The sequence below is a fragment of the Phasianus colchicus genome, chromosome 2 (genome assembly GCF_987193195.1).
Source record: "Phasianus colchicus chromosome 2, bPhaCol1.hap1.1, whole genome shotgun sequence".
NCBI classification, from domain to species: domain Eukaryota; kingdom Metazoa; phylum Chordata; class Aves; order Galliformes; family Phasianidae; genus Phasianus; species Phasianus colchicus.
In genome coordinates this window covers 30,240,961-30,248,358 of record NC_143437.1, presented here as the reverse complement: position 1 = coordinate 30,248,358, position 7,398 = coordinate 30,240,961, and the positions used below count along the sequence as shown (strand labels likewise).

At 54.2% G+C, this 7,398-nt stretch overlaps 1 protein-coding gene across 3 annotated transcripts in view; it reads left to right on the top strand.

Annotated features, from left to right (window-relative positions):
• Window positions 1–1,446: 1,446 nt before the first annotated feature.
• The window catches only part of TMEM63B (transmembrane protein 63B), a 36,882-nt gene continuing 30,930 nt past the window's right edge, over window positions 1,447–7,398 (top strand). For 2 of the 3 annotated variants that reach the window (XM_090135234.1, XM_090135233.1), the window contains exon 1: window positions 1,472–1,605. The gene's annotated coding sequence lies outside the window, so the exon portion shown is untranslated. Of the gene's footprint in view, window positions 1,606–7,398 lie in introns of all 3 variants that reach the window. The other variant, XM_031593864.2, reaches the window with a different exon arrangement.

Below are 7,398 nucleotides of genomic sequence, written 5' to 3'. Positions count from 1 at the left end.
ACAGCTCTCCAGTGAAACACGCTAAGCTCATCTGCACAATCAGGAAAAGCAGATAAAAAGAGCTTTAATGGAAAACTTACTTTAGTTATTTTAAATATCCAGAAGTCCCAGCTCTAAGGTACTTACATCTGTTCCAGTATCCAAGCACACTAATAAATTACATACGCTCATATTCACAGTGCTATACTAAAATAACAATGGATTGTTCCCAGTGTATCAGAGAATCATAGAATGGCCTGGGTTGAAAAGGATCACGATGATCATGTGGTTTCAACCCCCCTGCCATTGACAGGGTCGCCAACCACTAGACCAGGCTGCCCAGAGCCACATCCAGCCTGGCCTTGAATGCCTCCAGGGACGGGGCATCCACAACCTCCTTGGGCAACAGCAGAAAATTAAGCCAAAGAGAGAACTTCCTAAGATCAAAGGAAGGGGGTGGCAGAGTAGATTTCCAATCCCAGAAGCACTGATGAGGTCTGTGGGGATGGAGGCAAAACCCTTCCTTGCTAGGATCCTTTGGAGTCACACATAAATTGAGAGAACCACCCGCAGTCCACTGTCTCACTGCTACCGTCTCCTTTTGCTTGCATCTCTACTACATCTAAAAGCACTGAGGTTTCAGAAGAGGACCACAGACAGCAAGCCACAAGCCCACATCCTGTTTGCAGCTGTAACCTGTGTGACCTAGTCCCAACCAGCAAGGTGTGATCACCAACCAGAAAGCACTGAAGTGTGATGGCAGCGAAAAGGAGCCAAGCAAGAAGGAGAAGGTGGGGAGCGGCGGCTCAACCATTACAAAAAACCCCACAACAGAAGTCAGGAACCGCTGACCTAGGCCAGCTGTCCACAGAAAGGTGAACGCTACTGGCTTCCTCCGAAAGGAACTGCTCCCAAGGAGCGTTTAGGTGGCTAAGCAGCAGGGCCCAGGCTGCGCGCACACCTCCCGAGTCCCCGCTGCACATCAGGGCACGGGAATCCCGCTTCCACCCCGCCACGTGACCGCTCATCGCCTAATCCTGGCAGCACGGCCCCCAAAGGATCTCGAAACGAAGCGTTCCGGCGGACACGGCGGCCGCGTACAAGCGCCTGAGCGGCCCAGAGGTTCGGCGCAGGCGGCATCTGCACAAGGCGGCATCTGTACAAGGCGGCATCTGCACAAGGCCGCAGCCAGGCCCGCCCGGAAGGCCTGAGGATCGGCGACCTCCAGCACCAGCGGCGACAGGACGGCTGTTCCAGGACGGCTGTTCCCGCACGGCCACCCCCGGCCGCCCCCCGCCGCGCCGCGCCGCGCCCCACGTGACCCCCGAGCCCACCGACCGCCCCCGCGCCCGCCGCGCCCGCCGCGCACCTCAGCGGCACCGCGGCCCTCCGCCCGCCGACAATGCGCACGCGCGCTGCGCCGCCCGCAGGCCCCGCCCATCGCTGTGCGGTGCCGAAGCCACGCCCGCTCGAGGCCGCGCCCCGCCCCGAGCCTAGCCGAGCCGAGCCGAGCCGGCGTCGATCGTTCCCTGCCGTCGCGGCGCAGCGCAGCGCGGTACCGCAGCGCCCGGCGGGGCGGCAGCAGCGGCAGCGGCAGCCTGAGAGCCCGTCCGCGCCTGACGCAGGGTAAGCGGTGCAGCATCGCGGGGGGGGTGGCGAGGCCGGCGGGAAGGGCTCGAGGAAAGGGGGAGGGAGAGGAAAGGAAGGAGGCCGGCTGGGGCGGGGGGCTGCCATCTTGGAGCGGGGAGAAGCCCACGGCCGCGCCGTGCCGCGCTCGGGCGGCGAGCGGCGGGGCTCCGGCCTGCCCGGGACGGGACCCGTGCCGAGGGGGGCAGGACGAAGCCGGGACCGCGGGGCTGTTCGCTCCGTCCCGTGCGCTCGGCCTCGCGGGGTGTTCGCTGCCCGCTGCTGCGGTGCCTTCTGGGCGGCCCCGCGGGTGCCCCGCCCGGACGTGGGACAAAGCTCCGCGGGCCCCGGGCTGCGGCCGCACCCCCTTCCAGCCCCCCGCCTTCTTAACGCTTCTAGAGCTCACGGAGCCGAGCGCTGGGCTGGGAACCGGCTGCGGGAAGGCTCTGTGCCTATCAGAAATAATAGCCGTGCTGTAAGAACGTGGATCCTGTTGACTGCAAAAGCTGGCGTCCTCCTGGGAGGGCCTTTTTCGTGCCGGGCTCTTTTACGGTCCTTAAGGGCTGGGTCCCACCTGCAGCCCTCACCTGGGTGCGGAAGCAGCATGGTGAAGATGAGGCTGGGAGCGGGCTCTGCTTGGGCTCAGGGGTGTGCTTGGTTGCCCCAGGTTTGCTCTATTTCCAGCCGCTGGTAACCTTGGGAGGAACTGAGGCTGCCGTGTGTTCTGAGGGTGTCGGTTTTCCTGTTGGGAGCGTTGCTCTGAGCCTTGCGATGCTCCGGTTTCTTCCCCTTTGACCGGAGCGTGGTGTCACTGTCATGAAGAATCCCGGGGTCAGGAGTTGAAGCGGCCAAAGGAAGGTGCCGAGCTGTTTGCTGCTGTTGTGTCCTTCCTCGGGCTTTCACAGTATCCTCAGTCATATTTCCTAGCAAGAAAATGGGCTGGAAAAGGGCTTTCTTCTGATAAGTGTTTATGCAATGAAGTAAGATATGCTTCTTTCTAAGAACAAGGATGTGAAGAACATCTCTGTGAGTGTGAGACCTGCAGCAGAAACCTGTGCACCAATGGCCTGTCTTTCCTGTCTTCTAGTCGTGCTTTCAGTGAGCCAAGGGCACCCTTGGCATGGTGGTTTTGATTTTAGTGTGCATTCCTTCCTTCAGTGCCCATCCTTGCGATGGGGTCTACGAGGGGCTGGTGCTGCCCACAGCTCCCAGCCAAAGGAGGCCCCTGTGTGGGGTGTTGTGCTGCCTGCAGGCAGCACGATTAGGGATCCGATGGCGGATTTGCATATCAAAGCATCGGCTTTGCTCTGGTGACGGAGGCAGGGATGATGGTGGGGCTCACTGGGGAGCGGGCTGGAGCTTCCCCGGGGCTTTTTTGTTGCAGAGATGAAGTGAGAGAATGGGGGATGTTTGGAGAACGTGTTTGTTTCCACGTCTGTTAAGGCCTTCTTTAATTAACGGCTGTTTTCCAGGGGGTGGGAACAAAGGAGAGGGGCCACACCTCCCTCTCGGGCCCGAAGCCCCTTTCCCCTCCCATCGGCACCTGCCCTTGGGTGAGTCTGCGTTTCCTGCCTGTGCTGGGCTGCATCTCCATCCCCATGGCAACCAAGCCGAAGTAGCCTTTCCCGGTGGCCTTCGACAGCCCAGCCCATGGAAGGGACACGGAGGTGCTGTGCCCCAACCTAGGCACGCGGTGCCGGGTCTGGCCCGATGGCGGAGGCGGCAGGGAAGGGAGCGGCTGGGCTGTGTCCGTGGGGATGCTGCGTGACTCAGAGGAAGGCCTTTGTCTGCTGTCAGATTGGTGCCTCCTGCTCCTCCCAGCTCCCCCAGGGCCCTGCTGGAATTGAGAAGACAGAAAGCAAGTGCCTGTGTGCGAGCATGGTTCTGCTTTCATCCCTGGTCAGTGTGATGGCTGCAGCCACTGCGAGCAGCAGTTATCATCGTTCTTTTTTGCGTTGACACGTTGTGAGTGCCACTGGGGACCCCTGGTGCTGTTGGTGAAGTCCAGCTTCAGGCCCCTGCAGCCTCAGGGCTGTAAGTATTCCTGCGGCTTGGTAGATCTGTTACATTGTGCTCTGGCTATGACGGATGAATTCCTGATAAATATGAGTAAATAAAAAAATTCAGGAATGATTTTGTGTGTGTCTGAGTACGCACAGTGCAAGAGAGAGAGGGCAAGTGCCAGGCCTGTGAAGCAGAGGCTTGCAGTGTGAAATGGCTTTTCTGTGAGGCTGCAGGTTGGCACTGCCTCCTTGCTCTTTTCTCCCGGCCTGAAGCTGGGTGTCTGCCCTCTGCTCCAGATACGGATCAGCTGCAGGAGGCGGAGGCTCCGTTGCAAAATGTGAGATGTGAATGCTTTTCTCCGCGTGTCTCTGCAGCGTTTGCTCCTTTTTGCTAGGTTCTCTCTATGTGCATGCAATGGCTAAACATCGCTGCAAATGCTTCTGTTCTCCCCACTGCTCGTGCATGTCTCAGAATCATTGAATGGCTTGGGTTGGAAGGGACCTCAAGGATCATCAAGCTCCAATCCCCCTGCTGTATGCAGGGTCACCAATCTCCATATCTAGTACTACACCAGACTGCCTGTGGCCCCATCCAACCTGGCTCTGAACACCTCCAGGGATGGGGCATCCCATGTCGATGCTGCCTGCCTGCCCATCTTCCTGCTCTGCCTCCACAAGATACTAGTGCTCTCCTAGGGCCAGGTTTGTAGTGGCTTGGTGCTGGCAAGCTGGGGATCCTGCTGGCAGAGCTCTCTGCATCTTCCAAGCTAGGTCTCCTGTCAGCACCTGGAGGCAGTGGCTGCAGGCAGGGCTCATGTCTGGCTATGCTCGCTGTCTTCTGCAGGCATTTCCTCAGCTTCCAAGACTCAGCAGCCACCAAAGAGCCCTTGCTTTTCCATGCCTGGAGAAGGCACTGTGAGCTTCTGCCTTGTTTTCCTGTCCCGCTCTGACCTTTGCTTCTCCCCTTTCCCCTGGGGGTTCCTGTGCTAAATTCCTTGCAGACCTCAACTCTGGGTAGCAGCCAGAGGGACTCTAGCTTGCACTTGGTGCTTTCACAAATTAAATAGTGGCCGTTAGTAGGCTCTATCTCTCGTCCCTTCGAAGCCAGGGAATGAGACAGTCTTGGTACCCTCTGTTACTTAGAGGAAACCTAGATGGCTGCAGGCATCATCTCCTGCCTGAAGCAGTCATCATAAGCTGCTGTCTTCTGCTTGAAGGTCAGAAAGGGCCTTGTAGTACTGCAGGGCCATGGAGGGTGTCTGCTTCTGACTTGATAATAAATCTAGTGCCATGGGTCTAGGGAAGATCTTAAAAGAGGTGCATCCCTCAGCTCTGTGCTGATATAATAATATCTAGCTTCCCTTTGTGTGAAACACTGGGCTCTGGTGTTGCTGGTGAGGCAGACATCTTCCCCGGGGTGACTGTGTGTTCAAGCTGGTGATTTGGTTTGGCTGGGCTCCTCTCTATACTTGAGGCATAGACCTGCTAACAAATTACTGTGTGCCTGTTACACTGCGGTAACTGCCCAGGGGTTTGTTGTTACTCACTGTAGAAAAGCAGTTCACTTGACATGAGTTGCAACATTATGAATCCGGAGGAAGGAATTGAATTATTTGTGCTGGACACAAAACCACGTGAAGACGGGCTGCAGCAGGAGGATCATGCTGTTGGACAAAGCAAAGAACTGGCTGAGTGGAGAAGAACAAATGCAAGGTGACAGTAAGTAGGAACTCTGTCTTCACCTAGAACAGAAGGTCAAGGCTGATGAGGGATTTAGAGGAATTAATTTTAAAAAGTGAATCCAAGCACAAGTGAAGTAAAAACAGGTGATGACCATTTAGGTCAATTAGATGTGATCAAGTGGACAAAGCTTTATGAAATTCACCTGAGTACTTAATAAACTAGAGCAGTTTTTGTGTGGTGAGCAGCCATGCTGAAGAACACCAAGCAGAGGGAAATATCAAGATTTGATACCTTGATGTATAGGGAGAAGGAATAGGGCTACAACCAGGTAGTCTAAAAAAAACTAGCTGAGCAGCAGTGTCTGTTGTGCTAAGAGAATATGCTGATTTAAAAAGCCACCAGTGTGTTTTTGTCTGGATGATAGGGCATCACATCAGTCAGTTCCCTTGCCTGGAAGGATGGCTCGCCTAGCAGCTGAGCGGAGGTGATGGATGTTATAGATCCTAACTTGAGTCAGCCTGTGTCACTGGCCCATGTGTCAGCCTCATAAACAAATGGGGAAAGGGTGGGAGATGGAAAGCATCCCTTGGCTGGATGTGCGACTGGTTGAAAAGCTGCATTCAAAGTGCAGGTTGATAGCATTTCTCTCTGACAGGAGACCCTGCCTAGGGCAGAGGCAGGGCTGAGGGAAATGTTGGTGTAACTAGGATTTGGGAGTTGGATGAGTTAGCCCTTTGCTGGGGAGGGGGGGTCACACAACACAAGCCTTGTGCCAGGCTGTGTTGGGAGTGTCACCTCTAAGGTGCAGGATATAATTACTACTATCTCTGACTTAGATGGGGGATTACTGAGGGAATAGGCTCAGATCCTTGGAAGGATGTGCACAAACAAGAAAAGTGTCCAGCAGAAATTATTAAGGTCTTTAGAAATACAGTATGGGAGGGAGGATGTAAAGAACTAGGACTGAGTTAGGCTGGGGAAGAAAAGATGGAAGAGGGAACTTCCTCAAAAATGTACAGCAGTGTGCTGCCAGAAGACTGTAATTGACTGTCTTTGAAGATGGGGTGGGAAATATTTCACTTGTAGTGGTGGAGTCACCATCAATTGAGATGGTGAAGCAGAAGAGGCATCTTGAAGATTTTTGAGTTTTAGTATCTGTTTTGGGTTTTGTTTTAGTTTGTTTGTTTTTTGTTTTTTTTTTTTTTTAACAAATTGGCAAATAGTTCTTAAATATGGATATGTTATAGCTGGCTGTGCCTCAAAGTGAAGAATCTCACCAGTAACTGCCAGGGTGGAAGGGGCCTTCTTAGTTTACAGGAAATGTTTGGTACCTGCAGAGGAAGCAATGAGTAGCCATTGGAATATGAATACTGCAGGAGGTGCTCAGGAGACTGATACTAAAATACTCTTATCTAAATCCAGTGTCTGTGCTCTGAAAAGGATGTTGAAAAATTGCAGAGAGCTACAAAATAATCTGAGGGCTGGAGATGAATCTTTATGGTGAGAAACATAAGGAGATCAATCTGTTTATCTAATCAAGGAAAAGATTAAGGTGGGACTTGGTTATCCTACATAAGCATAACATGTCTTATGACTGTGTGTCATTAGCTTGGAAGGGTAGTGATGCCAGGCTGTAAAGGATAGCAAGAAAAATGCAGGGCTGTGATCACCTCCAGGGCCACATAGGCAGCTGGAGGTCCCTGTCTTCGCCCCTTTCTTGCAACCTGTTACCACTTTCTCAGCACACTCTTTGGTTTGCAGCTCCTGCCTTGCTGTTTGTGTTAGCCCTTTCCTTGGGGCTCCTCTGCCTTGTGAGAAGACAGACACCTCTTAAACAGAAAGCAAGCATTAGCCTGAGCTCAGCTAATACACAGTGATGCCCTTCATGCACTCTCTGTGCTTGTGCCCCTACAATTGTTCCCGCTTTTCCTTGCCTCAGCCCATCTGTCTCTGAGTGATAGACTGCATCCCTCCCCTTGTGGCACTTGGCTTCCTTGCCAGACAAATACCTGGGAGCCTACCCACCAGCTTCTAAACTCACCACTGGGGTCAAGGATGGATAAAACTAAACATCACCCTTGCCTCTAGTCCTGGCCAGCCTGTGGGC